Source organism: Falco punctatus (genome assembly GCF_963210335.1).
Source record: "Falco punctatus genome assembly, chromosome: 7".
Classification (NCBI taxonomy): domain Eukaryota; kingdom Metazoa; phylum Chordata; class Aves; order Falconiformes; family Falconidae; genus Falco; species Falco punctatus.
The window spans coordinates 68223878-68241603 of record NC_137587.1 but is presented as its reverse complement, the minus strand read 5'-3'; the positions used below and the strand labels follow the sequence as shown (position 1 = coordinate 68241603).

Genomic DNA, 17726 nt, shown 5'->3' with positions numbered 1-17726 from the left:
CCAGACAGGCTGGATTTGGGCTGCTGTACCAGGAGAAACTTCAGTCTGCTGTGCCAGGCTTGGGGCCCCTACTTGTGCAGGAGGGAGCGGAACCCAGTCGCCACGTCTGCAGCAGTTTTCTTGCAGTACTGATCCCATTTCTCACTGCTTTGCCCATCTACCCCAGCGAGGCCTCCTTGCACTGCTAGATATAATACGGCTCTAGGGAATGGGGCAGCACACACAGCTGCTCCAGGCTAAAACTGGAGAAATACCCTGAGAAAGGAATAGCATCTCTGGCTGGAGAGCATGGAAGGCTCACACAGCCTCCGGCAGCTGCAGAAGCAATTTTGGACAGTGGAACCACAGAAAGCAAAGGACCCCCAGGAAACCAGTTCCCTTGGAGTGAAACCAGAAATATTTCCAAACAATAAAATCAAGCCACAAATAAATTCTCAACAATATGCAGATAAATTGCTTATGTTTAAAATCACTTCTTGACCTAACATGGAAGTCCAGAGTCCAGTCTCAACTTCCATTTGCTTCATTCAGCTCCAAGCCAGCAGAGACAGTTGAACCTGTGACATGGGACGGAGATGGTAACAAAAGCCTCACCTCAGTGTCTTGCAAATGTTAATATTCTGCACAATGCTTACCCTCCAGATTTCCCAGGGTTGAACAGGGAGCACCTGGTAGAAAAGTTTTAAACCACACAACAGTAATTTGCAGGTTGGTCACCTATCCGGCAGCAGCTGGATTTGAAGATCTTTCTCAGGAAGCCTGATATCTCTTTTGAACTTAAGTCCTGTATTTTCCTTTTATCCAGTGTTAATGCAACATTTCCAGCTGTGGAGCAGTCACAGAGTAAAGCATCACCATCCAAATACTGTTGGACCACAAGCTGCACATCTATTTATTTAGTAGGCTGGGGAAAACAGACCAGTGCTTTGGGTTTGCTGCTCTACTCCACTCATGTTATGCCTTACCTTGAGTGGACTTCCATAATTCTGAGGATTTAAAAAAAAAAAATAAATTAGCCCAGTAACCCCAATACTAAAGATAGATTTAAAAATGGGATGGCCATTTTAGGTAATTGAGTAAAAAAATTACTAAAAATCAAGTCATTTTTTTGCTGTAGAAGGTAGTCAATCATCCTAGGCTGTGCACTGTATCAAGGCACAGACTTTCTTTTCTTTTGCTGCTAGCTTTGCCAAGATCTTTACGGGAAGGACTGGAAACTCCTATGATGCATCACGTCAGCTATGATCCAAGGCAGGTACCCAAGTTATTGAGCCAATATGATAATCCTGTATTGCTAAATCCATTGTTTCCCTGAAAAACCTTGAATCACATTTAGTACTCTGTTGGCCAAGGAAACCGGATGTTACTTTCTGCAAAACCTGTCACCACCACTCCCATGTCACTGAAAAATTGCTCAAGAGAAAGAAAGATGGGAGGAATCTTCTGATGGGAATGTTTGGCCCACTCTCCATCCCTCACTTTTGCGTGCCTGAATGTGAATAGTCCAGAAAATAAGGACAAAATAATTAAAAATAAAAGTCTTTGCTACCACTGTGAAGCCTAGGAATTTTTGTCCATAAAGAATCAGAGTCTAGTTTTCAAAACAACAAGCTGGGGTGGGGGGCTGGGGGCAAGGAACTAAACAAAACCCAAAATAAACCACCTGAAAAAAAGTTTTGCTGTGTAACTGGATAGCTGTAAGAACTCTTGATGGGTTAACTTAATGAAATGATTCCAAGTAAATTCTATTCTCCCCTTATTGATTGACTGAGTATCTAGCACTTACCCTCATATAATGCTACCAACACAATCAATAGCTCTCCAAGTAATGTCAGCTGCTAGCTAATTTACACATCCATAGTTGCCATCTGCTATTCAACCCATTGTAACACAAGACATCAGCCTAGGATCTTTAACTAGCATGGTCAAAACAAAACTATTGAAAGACAAATTTTATCCATATTCCCAACAGTAAAATAATATATTTAATCCAATTATGGTTTCATTACTCTTAGTTTTTCAAGCTTTGTTCACACAGCCAGGAAATTGTGTTACAGTATCTGTTTATTTAAATTCAGCAGTCAGCCCTGCTTTTCAGAGAGAGGTGAAAGATACTAATTGATATCTGTTAAATTAAGACCTGAGAATTCCAAATAAAAGAACGCTAAATGACCCACATCTGCATGATCTCCTGAATGCTTGCTAGCATTTTCAAAGTACCTCTTAACTAGCCTCATGGAAGAAAGAGATGCTTAGCTTATACTAACAGCCAGAGTCACTCAGGAGGATTTCTTGATTCTTTTTCAACAGAGTATTCAGAATATTATTTTCAAACGCATGCTGTTGGTCTGCCGTTAGACATGTTTTTTAAAAAACCTGCATATTGTTTCCCTTTGAAATCACTGTGGGTAAAATACAGGGCCATGGAAAACTATGACAGAAATATGCAGAACTAACTAAATGCTTATACCCAACACCTAGTAGGTGTGCAGTGATGGAATTTACTCCTTCAGAACTGCTTCACAAAAGCATGCACAGGATGCAAATTTCAGATTTGATCAGAAAAGAAGCAAAAAGATCAAAGATTCCACAAACTGCATGACAATATGAGTTGCTAAAACCAGAATCAGCATGATAATGCTGAACTCTGTAGCCAGGATTATACCCATGATGGAAACAATGGGACATATGGGCACAAGTAATACTCCTCTTTCTTTAAAACTGTCTATTGTTTAAGAACAAAGCAAACCACATCCAAATACATCTGGCATCAACATCTAATGTTTTGCAAGCTGATCCTTCTTTCAAAAACCAAAAAACCTGTACATCTGAGTATCCCATAAATTTTGCCACAGCACATGATGAGTCTGGACATTCTCTTGAAGAGGAAGCTGACACACACATTGTGCTTCCCACCCCAGGCTGCTCAACCAAGACCCAAGTGGCCCAAACCTCACCACCCTCCTTCCCTTTCATGCGGCAGAGGGCAAACTTTCTCTAGGAAAGATGGTGGCTGGAAATGGCCTATTGCTACCACAAATGCAATTCATCCCGTTTGCATCCTATCCCCTGCTTAGATCTGAAGAGTGTCTGGGAAAGAGGGCAGCTGGGAGCTGGCTGAATATTGCCCTGGAATGCAATGGCAGGCTGCTTTTAAACCACATCTTTTCCCTGCGGGGAACAGCTTGCCGACAGGAAACGGGCTCATGTGCTATACAGAGAATTAATAGTAAGGAATATGCTCCCACAAAGCACTGGTGCTCCCACAAGCTATGGCATACGTATGCCCAGGAAATTCAGAGCTTCAGAAAACGCTTGAGCGCTTCCTCCTTGTCCATGTATTATACCCTGAGTGTGCTCTCATTTCCGTCTGAAAGACCCTGAACAGAAACAGGACACCCCAAAAATTTCCCCAGAGAAATGAAACATGACTAAATGCACAACATACTATAGGTTTACCTAAGAAGGGGCCTTAACAGTCCTCCCACCACTGAGAGAAAGAACAGGGCCCACTTAGGGCCCAGTTAGCAGAAGCTGGGCACCAATTTCCATTTGTATGTGCTATTTTGAGCAGAAACAAGCCAAAAGGTATGCAAGCAATCTCCTTTTTTCTCAGCCTGCATTTGAATGCTTGGTTCCCAGGGTGCAACTCTTGTCCAAGTATTGACTCTAGCTGAAGAAATGAAGTGGAAATTAATCACATTGCCATTTTAAACAGCTTTCCTCCAGCTAATGTGTTTCCAGGTTTCCCCAGGGCCATCAGCTCTTTTTCATCTAAAAAAAAAAAAAAAAAGAGAAAAAAAGGGAAAAAAAAAAGAGAAAGAAAGAAGGAAAAGAAAGAAGAAAGAAAAAAGAGAAAGAATAAAGAAAAAAGAAAAAAAGGGGAAAAAAGGGAAAAAAAGGAGAAAAAAAAAAAGGAAAAAAGTGTTTAGGCAGAGCTTGAAGATTTTCTACATTTCTTCATGCTTTCTAGACCTACTGAATGAAGCCTGGTCAAAGCTACAGGTGGTAGTAGGACCAGGAAGTCCGAGTCTGACACTTTGAAAAGGCATCTCAGCTACCACACATTTTGTAGTCAATTCACAGACTGTGAGACCATCCGAGCAGCCCATTACAATGGGTCTAACGATTTTCCAAAACTGCAAGGAAATCCTGAACAGAACTAGAACAGCCTTAAATTTTGCCTACAGTGTTTGCATTACAACAATTAACACTGCAGCTCTACATTGGAGACTGTCCACACAATACCAAAAAAATCTTCTAGTATTAATCACATTTTGACAATTTCCACCACAACAGTTTATAATCCTATCTGCTTTTTAATTTCCCAAAAGTGTCAAAGTTCATTCTGCACTGGATTAAAACCAAGAATAAACCAAAGAAAAAATTCCACAAAATGGCAATCACCCTTCATCGCACAGCTCAGTACTAAGAGCCCTTTTTTCCTACCCAAACTGATAACACTGGAGGGGGACCCTTCAGCTTTTATAAAACCAAAAGAAATAACAGGCACCGGAGGCTTCTTTTGCACCTCAGAACTACTCAAGGTGAATGCTAATTACTCATCCTTTTGCCTACAGCCAAACAGCCCCCTATCACCCCACCAAGTCTCTAAGCTTTGCAACAGCATCAGCTATCTATCAGTCAAAATGTATCTTTCAGGTTATTCCCTGGAATTGCAGTTTTTCAGGTGCAGGAAGCTCAGGACACCAGTCTCTGTTCAGCACCATTCTGGTGACTCATTGCTCAAATGGTCTCCAACTTTGGATTCCTAAACCACCTGAAGATCAGTATGCCACCATAAGTCCCAGTTTGGGCAAGTATTTAACAACTTTCAGTGTGCTCATCTGTGAGCACTACACAGCCCTTGCAAAGTAGCTAATGCCAAAAGACAGGCAGATGTCTTCTGCTGGTTTTAACCACATGGGGTGAATGAAAATTCCTTGCATCTCCTTAGAGCGTATGCTCCTCACTGAGACTACAAACTAGTTTGCTTTGCTAAGCACTTGCAAAGCGTATTTCAAATAATTATAATCTTGAGGTCTTCTCTAACATTACCACAATGTATATTTATTAAGTTAAAAGCACGTGCACTGCTACCAAACAGTTATTTAACATTCATTACAGCTTGTCCAAGCAAGCCTTATATGCTGTGTAATCATATTCTTCTCCTCAGGGCAGAAATGGTAAGCATAGCTTGAAACAACAAGATACTGTTTTGTCCTGAGTTTACCCATAAAAGAAATACTTGAAGTATTGTTGTTAATATATGCCATTCCCACACCCCTCCTGAAACTGTAAAATCATACTAGCATTTGAAATAAAAACAAAGACAAATTGGAAAGAGTATAGATCTTAGATTTCCATTTTTCATAAAATTATGGAAATCACACTCAAATCCAAACTCTGACTTGCTTCACTGTTGTTCATAAGCACAGCACACATGAGCTTGTTCACTACCTGGCACTGTTCTACTCCAACAGAGGTGATGGGTTTTTAATGAAACTTTTGTCAGGTATCTTCCTGGGCAAATTGCCCACCTTCCTACAACAGTCCATACTATTCAAAACTATTTCTAAGCAAAATCAGAAGTATTAAAAATAATTGCAGGACTTCTCCAGGTGGAATGAATCAAGCCTCTTGAGTCAGATGTCAGGTCCATGGCAAGCTGCCTCACCTCCCACTGCCTGTACAGAGGAATTTGTGAAGTTGTTTCCAGAGAGTCAGAAGTGTCAGGCCATGGGGACACCCATGTTCCAACACGCTCTCTCCTATCCCTCTCAAATCATGGGGCAAACCACAGACTAATTCAGTCTAAGTCAGCACCTTTACCCTCTTGAAGCAAGCAGACCCAAAAGCTGTGCTTCTGGGGACAGCTTCTCTTCAGAAAGCTTCTTTGAAGAACTGTACAAGCTATAAGGGCACACAGAACAAAATAAAAAACCCACCATGGGACAAAATTTAACATCATCTGAGGTGTGGAGGACTTCTAGAGGCAGGTACAGGGTAAACTGTATCTACAGTGAAAAAAATTTGAAGACCACAGCAGAATGAAAGACCACCACAACTCTGGGCAGTCTAGTTTTAAGGTCTTCTCAAATTTAGTTTGACTCCATTATTAGAGGAGAATTTTTGTTGATAAAAGGTAATTTTCTAAAAACAGTACATTTAGACTTCAATAAGGCAATTAGCTATGCACATCTTGGTAAAAATATAGCTGCAAAACCAGTTCAGGGCAAAAGAAAAGGTTTTAAAATAAAAGATGTGAGAATTTCAGTTCACTGTTTTTATTAAAACAATGGCCGAGTGACGACTGAATCACAGCAGTGTTAAGAGTATGTTTGTTGAAGGGGAAAAAGTGAATAAATACTGAAGGATACTTCAGTCTAGCCAAGAGAGGTATAATGCAGGAATGGTGTACACTGACACCAGGTCAACTGCAGCTGAAATATGGTACCTTTTTTTTTTTCCCCCCCCTAACGTGAGGAGATTATTAGCTGTTGAAAAAAAAATTGAGAACATAGTGGAATCTCTGTCTTGGTATCTTTAAATGAAGACAGGATGCATTTCTTGGAGGCACAGATTACTAATTTCAATACAGAGGTCAAAACCCTACCCACAAATCTGATTTAGAAGTGCACAACTTACAAGATATTAGACTGGGTGATCTTGCTGCCAAAAAGACAGTAAAACACTTTGAGAACTACAGTAAACTCTGCACAAGCAAGTAGCAGACTCACAGAGAGACAGACAGAAATGGGATTATGCCTTTTAATGGCAATCTACCACTAGACTAATCAGAGGTGTAACATGAACCTGCATACTTACTCAGTCCCAGAATGCTCCCTTTTGTTCTACACTTGCTTGGCAGTAGAGATGTGATTTCTAGAAACAAGGAGGCTCAACTAATTATCTCATGCTCCATTTTCTCTAAAACCCCAAAGAATAATACTAGATATATATTTAGTAAGCAGACTGCAGTCACTGCAAGCTGAAAAAATCACTTTACAAGCAATCCCCTCCAACATGCCTTTAGAGGCCAATGTAGCAGCACTGTTAAACAGATCTGCTATGAGAAGTGAAAAATAAAGTTAAAGAAATACTACTGCAGGCAAAGCAGCTCCTTCAGAAACGTATGCATCTGGCAACACCCCAGGCAAAACCATAGCCACGAACAAGCAGCTGCAGATTTTAGGAAGGGAATTGTATGGTTAGACTTAGATGTGTGATTAGTTCCACTGACTTAAGATGAGACTCAAATCTGGCAAGACTCTTCAGAACATGTCCGACCTTGAGCACGTGTGGATTTGGTGGGACTGCTACTACTCATCTTAAGTGTCCATAGGACAAAAGGGCTTCCTACAGCTCTACATGGACACAGGGCCAACCATGGGAAGCTCGCTGCAGGATTGAGATAACGGAAATCTTAATTTAAAGAAAGACGTTCTTAAAGGAGGGGAAGATGAAAAAAACCAAACAAAACCCCAATACAAATCACAACAAACAGCATGCACAAACATCAACAAAACTTCAGTGTTCATGCTTAGAGATGAATCTTCCCCACTCACACCCCTCCCCTCCCCCATATCAAAAATAAACCACAAAGGGAAAGAAGCAAAAACCTCACTACTTTTTATGCTTGCTTTAGGCCTACTGCAGCAACTGCTTTACTTAGCTTTTATCTGTTTTTATGGTGTTTCCTAGCCCTTGACTGCAAAAGCAAAGTACTCCATACAGAAATGGCAAAGGGCTTTATACAGCAAGCAGAGTCCTTTGTTACTAATGGAAATTAGAGACAGGTGTTGACTGCAGAAAGGACAGTAATTGCTGTGCAGAGGGAACCTGGGAAGCAGAAATACCAGAGTCCCAGAGACCTTATTACAAAGATAGCCATAAGCTTCTTCCCCCAGGCAGTTACTAGACCAGTCCGTGAGAAAATAAGTTCTGGTGATGACTATGGTTCACACACATATTGTAATAAACACTTCCAGATTTCATGTCTCGCAGCATACTATTACTGTTATTCATTATTTGCTAAGAGATGACAGAAAGCAAAGTATAATAAACAAAAGAATAGAAAACTCCACAGCTCCCGCCCCAGAAACCTTAGACTGATTTTGCATAGCATCCCTCCAGGGTGCAAGACAAGGCTGTTTTTTCCCCTCTGCCTTTCCAACAGAATAAATGAAGAAGTTGAACAGCTTGTGATATTTGCATGATTAGGGAGAGATCATCTGAACAGTCTGAACAGCCAAAGTCTAAATAGTTTACAAATAGTAAAAAACAGTTAGTGACAAAGTTCTCTGCAGACCCTCACCTTGCTGATTACTGCACTGAAAGTTACTACGAGTATTACAAAATGAATCAGTAATGACAAGCAAACCCTGTAATTTCCACAGTAGGCTCCTTCTACTTATTTTCAGCTTAGAGATAATCCCACTTTTATTAGGTGCTGATCTATCACTTTAAGTATTGCTAGTGCACTGCAGAGGAAGAGACAAAATGCCAGACTGAGATATTTTAGCTAAAATAATCTCATGAAGGGCTTCAACTAAGGCAAATAGAAAAGGAAAGTAATGCTACATTGATTAGAGATGTATATGAACACCACCACCTGATGGCAACAATATGTTAAAATTATACAAGATTATTTTGATTTGATGTAACTTAAAGGAAACAGATTTTAAGAAGCATATTTTCACTCAGTACACTCTAGGCACAATTACTGTCATCGACATTTACACATCCATATTCTGAAATATTTTTGTGTCCGACAAAATGCACAGTGGTGATCTAGCTAATTTTCAGTAAAGAGTCCCATTAAGTTGTTACACTTCACATCTGCATTGTCCATCATATCTGGGTAGCAGACTATTGCACATGGGAAGATTAGGCAATTGCCAGGTAATGTTGTCTCTTGTACAATTAGCTTATCTGTGTGCTAACAAATGCTCAAATTGCAGAGACAGACTCAGCTAAGACGATGGAGGAGTATTTCAAAGGTTGCTCATTTACTTGTTGCATAAGGGTCACGCAGCTACTCACGTTCCACATGATGAATGCCAAACCCCTGCGGAGTCCAGCAATGCCCAGACAGTTTTGCACCCACATTCACTTTGTTGTAACACCTTGTTCGAGCCTGAAAAATGCTTTCAACTCTCAGGAAAAGTGCTAGACTAAGAATATCTCCAGAGCTCAAGTTCTTCAATAGAGGACATGACCACCAACAGGCCACCTACCTTATGCAATAAGACATCATTTAGTCTTCTCTTTGAAGGGGACATCAAAAGGCATAAAGGAGTCTGCATCTTCAGCTCTAGTTACTTCAGAGACACCTTGTAACCACAGTTACCAAATCGCCAACTGTAATGGCTTTGCATGTCGTTAGATGCCTGTTCAATAAGGAATCACAACATACCTATCTGCTAGTAAAGCCACAAACTTGTATTGAACAGTCCCTGGTAGCAACAGTGACAAGAAACTACCACTCAGTGGTGTAGGATGTGAGATAACACCACACTTCTTCACAGTCACATTCTGCAAAGTCAAGCAGTTCATCCAGTGAGTAACAGACCTGCAGTGGTGTGTAGGTAACATGAACTATGCTTGTAGAAGTAGAAACCAAGAATATAATTATGTTACTGATATATCATTACCATAATATGTAGAGATATGATAGCATAAAATTACATGGAAATGAGAATATTTGGAGTTGTCATTTCTGTCAAAATTAACTTGGCTTCCCAACAATGTTAATGAGACACAGAAGCACAGCCTGAGATGTCTAATCTATCCAAATCCACTCTGCCATTTATTGGCACATTAAGAAAATATCTGGGGTTACAAGACAAAAAAATTACTGACAAATAAAAGTGGGGGTTATTGCTATCTCACCTTCCACCAACATAATGCCACTTGCTACAACAGCTGGCTTGGATGCATCTGCCAGCCAACTGCATGTATTCACAGTGGCTTTCAGCTTCTTCACCCTGTGGAAAACTTAAAAATTCCCAAAAGACAAGACTGCATGAGCAGTTTCATCCACGTACACTGCAGCACCACACACACATATTAGTCACCTCTTCTACAGTCCCTGAAAACCACTGCAGTAGATACAAACCTATGCAAATTTTAAACACTTCGCTTACTCCTCCTCCAGACTTTTGTGCCAGGAGATAACAGCAGAAAACAAAACTGGAGAAAGGTTATCCTATGAGCAAGCCTGCACACTGCATTCCCAAAGAACTGCCAACTTCAGATTAAGCAGCAGACCTCAGTCCCCATGATAGCTACAAAACAAACTACACGTATCAGTTTTTGCTAAACAAGAAACATGTTTGTCTCTTGTTTATTCTAAATACATGTTTCTTCTAAAAAAGCTAAGTTCCTTTGAGTAACAACCTCACTTGCCGTTAAAAAAAAAAAAGTAAAAAAAAAAAAAAATAATCCTGTAAACTAGCATTGGATCCAACTCAATATGAGGTACAATTTTTAACCGACAGGAATTAAGTTACTGAATGACTGGTAGAAAAGTTATGGCCTGTGTTTGGAAATAATCCTTGCCTTCTAAAAACAATTCTTCAGTGATTTAATTTATAGCAATACATTACATACACAGTTACACTGGACCAACTTTTAGCCAGTTTTTGACAGCACTCAACCCTCAAATGAACCTAGAAAAATATTCCATAGCTCCAAGTAGCACAGTGACTGCAAACCTAAATGATGCAATATGATATGATTTGTAAAATCAAGATGTGATTCTAAAGCAAAAGTGCAAGAAAGTATTTTACACTTCCCCAGTTATTCTCTCAAAGTGATGTAAATTCTCTGCACGCGCAAAAATGACAGCCCTGAACTCACACAGGTGAAAAAAAACATGTGATTTTCTGAACTAATAACAAAAATCAAATCCAACTCAGGCTTCAAAACCAAGAACACCTATGCCTGGATTGTTTTACACATTGTCACACCAAGTAATGCCTGTTTTGCTTTCAAAAAAAAGAACATTTTTGTCATTTTCTTTCCCCTCCAACCACCTTCCCCTGTTGTCTAAGGTTCCCAGATGCAGCACAAGGAAGAAAAAAAGTATTTAAACAAAAAAATCCACCCCAACTCCATAACAAACAAAGAAAACCACATACACACACAGGAGAACGCAAGTCACAAATTAGCGCAGAGTCTATGGTCAGCTGCATCTCACAGGACAGTTTTGGCAGGGCCACAAAACATCACAGCCCCTTCACCAGTAAGGGGTAGAGGAATTTCACATCCATATACACTAACTGCTCCATCCCTGTGGAATTCCCTCTCCCTGTTTTTATGCCTCTGAAGCAACTCAAATCTCTGATCAGCAGTAGAGCTGACTGGAAAAACATTATCCCATTATTTCATTTATGTAGGCACATGTACATACTAAACAAGGGCTAGTCGTATTTTGTTCAAATGTTAATAGACTATTAACTTTTTTTTAATGAAGTTACAATACTTTTTTTTCTCCACAGAATGATTAATTAGAATACCATTTTCCACCTGAAGCTAATTCTACTAAGTCTTTATTTTTATATATATAGATATTTAAAAAATAATATATACACACACACACAAAAATGCACAATTGTCCTAAAACTTCCAATGGCCTCTCCCCATTCCTAAACTTCCTACTTTTCCTCTCTACTACTGAAGTGCACAAAGACTGTCAAAATGCATGTAATCAATGGTTTCAAGCTCAATCGGATCTTTCATCAACTATCAGATAAATTGGAAACACATAAACTTTGAGCATAAGCACTCAAAAGCCAAAGTAGTAACAGACTATTAGTGCTCATTAGCTCTACCTCCCACCTTTCCTCTTTCTTTTTCTTCTGGAATTGCTGGCCTGCCAGTACAGCAGAAACTCTGAAATGCCATCCTAAAAATAGAAAGCAAGAAAAGAGGAAAAAAAAAAAAAGGGGGGGGGGGGGGGCAGGGGAGAACAGGAACTGAGAGAATAAGCAGAGTGAGAAGCTCTGTAATATAAAACTGTCTCCAGCTTCAAAGTCATCAGCCAATCATAATCCAATAAATGCCTTTTTTTTTTTTTCTCTAAAATCAGAACACTCAAATGTCTATTTTTATTCCTGTTTAGAAGTAGCTATCTTAACAGGGCTTTCAAACCAGTAGAGCCTGGCATGCAAAGCAGTGACTTACAAAACTCAATTTCAAGCTATCACTTCCAAGGCCTTCACTTGTTTATATGGGTTTATTCGTTCCTGGCACACCAATGTTTCACAGCACCGACACCATTAGCAAAAAATGGAGAACTAAGGGCAGGAAACTAAGGGGATGTTTACATGAAACTATTCTTTTACACCAGAACACAATTTAAGGTTTCTCCTTCATGACTGTACACCATACCATGTATCTAAATGACTATACAGTTCTTTTGATATCCTAAGACATATATTCTCCAAGTGCAATCATCAAGAACTGCAATACTTACAGATAGGTTTGAATTCAAGCTTGTTCTTCTGGCCCTCAGACATACCAGTAACAGTTATTAGGTACCCTTAAGGTACTGAAAAATCAAGACAATAAGGAGCTGTTAAGTCTGGAAAACATGCAAGCGTAATGAAACACCATCTCTCAAGTATCCAAGGAGGTGTATCCTCAGCACTTTCATACCTCCTTTGTGTGCAAGTTGCCCAAAGAAGTTGTGAATGCTTCATCAATGGAAGTGTCCAAAGTCAGGTTGGACAGTGCTCTGCGTAATCGGATCTAGTAAAAGATGTCCCTGGCCATGGCAGGGAGCTGGACTAGGTGATCTTTGAAGGTCTCTTCCAACTCAAACCACTCTATCAGCCCATGATTCTAAAATGCTAGAGGTCAATTCTTGTATTTAATTGAAAATTAGTTTTATGAATATAATTAACAATGCTACACCATGAATATGATATGAATTGTTGGTATAATGCAGGAAGAGCAGCTTTCAAAATGATGCCTGTTTTCCACCCAGAGCATGGGAAGACGCACTCTCAAAAGTCATGTCACTTCTACCTTGAGCATGGAACACTGTAGCAGGCCTTAGGATATCTTCACCCTACATGTTGCTTTGCCTCTGCCCCCCATGAACCTCAGGTAAGTCAACTGAGTTCTCAGGACTTCACTCTCCCCATCAGCAAAAGGGGGCAAAAATCCTTCTGCTATAAAGGACTTTAAGATCTATGGTATAAAATGAGAGGTCAGAAATGCTCCCCCTTCAATAGTGCATGGGCCCTTCACAGGCTGTAGGAAAACCACAATGAAAAGGTCTTTAAAAGGACTCAATGAATATTGCAAAGTAAAGGGTTTTTTTTAATTTATTTTTAAATGGGAGTAGCTGACAGCATCGGAGTTTAATTGTTGTCATTCAAAGCAAGTAACCATTTAGAACACACAATGACTAATCCAGAGGTTGTTTTGCTCTTAGGAAATCTAAGTAGCATTACTTCTCAATCCTCAATTTTACTGAGGAGATACATTAAACACACTGTTTCCCCACAGCAAGAATTCAAACTCAACTTGCTTCAATAGCTTTGAAAAGAACATTTATTTCAAACTTGTAAATGACTTAAAAGAAAAAGCTTAATTAATGATGTTGTTTCCAGCCAGATGGCCAACTATTAGTTTTCAGTCATCTCTTTCAGAACAATTCACCAGAACTCTTCAGATGCAAAGGAGTTTTAAAGCAAATAGATGTGACCCCCCCAGCACTCTCAGTGGCTGCTAAGATGTTCAGTAAAAGACACTGAAAAGTTTCGTTTTGCCAACTTGTGCTACTGTGAGTCATGGTTGTAAAAGTCCACTAGGAACATCACAACTGCTTGACAGACCCATTTATTTCATTTAACATTTTGTATTTGGATGGCATTAAATTCACATATGGTTATATAATACTACTTAAATGAAAACATGAGGCTACATGTATAGTGCTTCCCTTGGACTTGTGCTAACAAACTTCAAACTTGAGCTCAGTAGCAGACTGCGGTGATATGATGTGTATCAACCAGTCAAAATATTCCATGTGTACAGGAGGCACCAGCATACAGATGAATAGATAAATATTATGCAAACCCAGTTAAAGTTTCTACGGAATTCTAATATTCTCACTGATGTAGCACCTACATATTTTCAAAGACATTTCCAAAAAAAATTGAAACTGCTTTCTTAGTACCAACAAGGTGCTGAACAGCAGCAGAAGCCCTATTAAAGTACCAAGGTATTGGGCTTTCAACATTCTACCTCTCAATTTAAGAGCTTTTCACAACTGTTATTAAATTCTCTGACATCCTTGTGAGGCAGGTACTGTATTTGCTAGGTAGTTAAGAGTACAAGCAGGTTAAAGATTTTGTTCAATGTTACATGGTGGTATGGAACAAAACCTGATGTTTTCAGTCTTCCCTAACCACGATATACATTCCTTATGCAGTAATCCACAACTGAAAACACACCTTAATTCAGTTATGACTGCAAAAAACAAATATGTAATTGTAACTCTACAGATGAACTTTCAGCCTATAGTTCCACCAAACAAGCAAAACCAGATTTGGGAAAAAGCTTCAATGATCAGCTGTCTGCCTACACACAAGTTATTTATGGCATCTAATTCAGCGCAAAGCTTAAGACAGTTTGCAGACCGCCAGCAGACTTTTACTGGAGACAGAAATCAGCTATAAAGTAGTATTAGCTTTGATAATCAGACAGTAATTATCTACTTCTGGAAAAAAAATACATTTAGTTATTTTGTAATGCTTGTTTCTGATGCAGTGATTTCAAATCAGCTGATTTCCACTTTCTACCATTCTAACAGTCATTTTCTGCAAAAACTCCACTGGCTGGGGAAAAAAAAAAAGCCATAAAATTTTGAACAGAGAACAATAACATTAAACAGGCCAATAAGACAGGTTTAACTTACGGTGAAACTTATGTTAAGTCAGGTAAATTTAGGCCCAAGAAGCAGATATGGAAAAAGATTACCCAAATTGCATGCAAGTTTCACCATTCCAAGCCCATGAAACTCTCACCAGGTAATTAATCCAGGGTCTCCAGAGTTCACTGGAGTTTTGCTTGAAGGTTCCAGGCCAAGATCAATAAATATTCTAGACCTTTCCTCCAACAGGCTGCTGACTGTGAAAGGGTAGGTGTCATTAGCAGACCTTGTGCTCTTCTGCGTTCAAGGCCTATAATTGTGGGTGGGCTTTATCTAGGCCATGCAAGAGGAAACTCTGCTCCTTCCTGTATTTGTATAGCTGTGTAGCAGGGGAGGTGGGAAGGGGGCTCAGGGAGAAGTACATTAGTACATTATAAAGGCTTCACCATCAGTATGCAAGTTGGTTAAAAAAAGAGAAAGAAAGACAAAATATCCACAGTGAGAATAGCCAAATGCCGTCTTCTGCACAGGCACAGGATCAGAAGCCAGCGCCAATGGCAAACCCACTGCCAGTGTTATCTCAGCTACAAAACATGGAGGGCCTCTGCCAAGCCACACCAATGCCCATCAGAAAACCCTCAATGAAACAAGAGCGAGAACTCCTCCAAAAACAAAATGTTTTGCAGAGAAGTATCATTTTCAATAAACTTCCAGCTCAATCCTGCCTGGCTTCCCGCCAGATTTCCAGCCCAGGGCTGACAAGTCCTGTGGGACTGGAGCCCTCTGGTCCCACAGACTCTGAGGGCAGGCTTCAAGTCCTGAAAAGAAGAACCCACAGAAGCCCCAAACCCCCTAAATTTAAAAGAGGAAAATTGACAATATTCAAACTACAAACACCTCTACTTTCCATTTTCAGTTCACTGCTTCCTTGTGTTGGCCTCGCTCTCCTTTCTCTTGCATGTAAATCAAAAGTAAATTTACTAAAATCCATGTAACTACATAAATGCAAAAAGAGTGGGAAAACATCCAGACTCCAGCTGCTTGTTAGCCTTTCTTTTAGAGTTTAAAAAGCACTCTTTGCCTGATAAAATTTTTCAGATACTGTTACATGTCTGCTACAAATTGACTATGCATCTGACTGAAGGGGAACAACAATTTGTTCAACAAATAATGGTAAGAAAAGGACCTTCCTGTATAGTTCCACATGTATGGAAACCACAGACTTTGTATCCCTATGAAAAAACCCACATTTGGTCTTTCCAAGTATAACAAAATTAAAGGTGCTTGTAGTTGGGTCTTTGTCTTCCCACACAGCAACTTAAATCCAGTTATGAAGGGAGAGGAAATCTGGGGAAGATGGTGTTCTCTAGCTGTTAAGTAGATAAAGCAACAACAGTTGCACATTCAACACAAAAACAAAGAGGCATTCTCACGTTCCACAGATGTCTTCTACTAAGCCCAATATTTTTGTGAACTTTAACTGTTCTACATCTGTGAAGAGTAAGTGAATTTCTCTTTTCATGTTCAAGCAACTAGAACAGGAAGGACAAAGTTTTTCCTCTTTTAATGTGAAAAAAGAAGAGTCAGTTTCGGGATCCATCATTCAACCAATGATGGCTGCTACTTCACCACAAAGGAGGAAATTTTTGTTTTGACTTCCTTTTGTAAAAAGATTACATTATGATTAATGAACAGCACCAATTCAAAGATACTCTCCAGCTTTTCCTAAGCAAAAGCTTAATAAGCTATTTCCTAAGCAAAAGCTTAATAAATTTTTCAGACCAGATAACTAAAAATTACAAAGAGAGCTAAGGATAGTCCACTTAATACCTTGACCCTGAAACTTTCCTTCCCGAGGACCCCAAAGCCTGGAGGAAGCAAGGGCCCCAGGCTGACAGACTGACTCTCCTGACACCTTGTCCCCTGCAATCTTCTCTCCAGGATTCACACACCTGACTTTTCATAAACTGATGCATATTCCTCCGCAGATAGAAAAGCTAATGCTCCCATTCACGGGGTCAGGCATACAGACCATCTGTTGTGAGTGTGCAAATGCCCTAAGGCAAGGCAGGCACACACAGAGCCCAGTCACACGGCTACCCAAAACCTGCAGCTTCTTTGCCCTCATACCCTCAGTGCTGAACTGAAAAGGTGTGTCTAGTGACAAATGAAATACATCAAGATCACTTAGTCACCTTTCCTAGACTTACACAGGTTACATTTCTAATAGGTAGGTTTTACTGGATTTTTAAACACATTCTCTCAGGCTTACCAATGAGATTTATAATTTCATCACGTCTTCCACAGCAACAGCAGCTCCTAATACTTTAAAAATGCAATCAAATTCAATCCTCATAGAATAGCGAAATTCCAAACACAAGCAGGTTGAAAATCAAACAACTACCATTTTTAACCCATGCTTCCCAGTGGCCTTTCTGCAGTGCTCCTATCAACTGACATCTGCTACTTCAGAAGCACACTCTTGATGTAAGCAAGGCCAGTATCAGCACTCATGTGGAGATTCCCCACTGCCAAGAAAGGAATGACAGTTCAATACTTGGAGCAACTGCTGGGGCACTCAATCCCACAGATTTCCTGACCTACTCATTTTGAATGACCTGAAGTATGTCTGCCCCGCACATAGCCATATATGATAGAGAAACCTATCTTCTCAATAAATGAGCAAATCTGGATATCCAAAACAGTGTAGCTACAGCAGCTTATGTTTAACAGGCTTCTTAGCTGACGATGAAGATTTCCCATCCTGAAGCTCACACGATTTCTGGGTGATCCTCTAAAAAGCAAGGCGTTACTGTTTCTTACTTGGTTGGGCTCTTCT

At 39.9% G+C, this 17726-nt stretch overlaps 1 protein-coding gene across 2 annotated transcripts in view; it reads right to left on the bottom strand.

Moving 5' to 3' along the window:
• SMAD3 (SMAD family member 3) overlaps window positions 1–17726 on the bottom strand; it is a 79240-nt gene that overhangs the window by 54232 nt on the left and 7282 nt on the right. The window contains exon 1 of one of the 2 annotated variants that reach the window (XM_080396976.1): window positions 15042–15459. The exons of the other annotated variant lie outside the window; for it this stretch is intronic. The gene's annotated coding sequence lies outside the window, so the exon portion shown is untranslated. Of the gene's footprint in view, window positions 1–15041; window positions 15460–17726 lie in introns of those variants that run through there. 2 annotated transcript variants of the gene reach the window in all.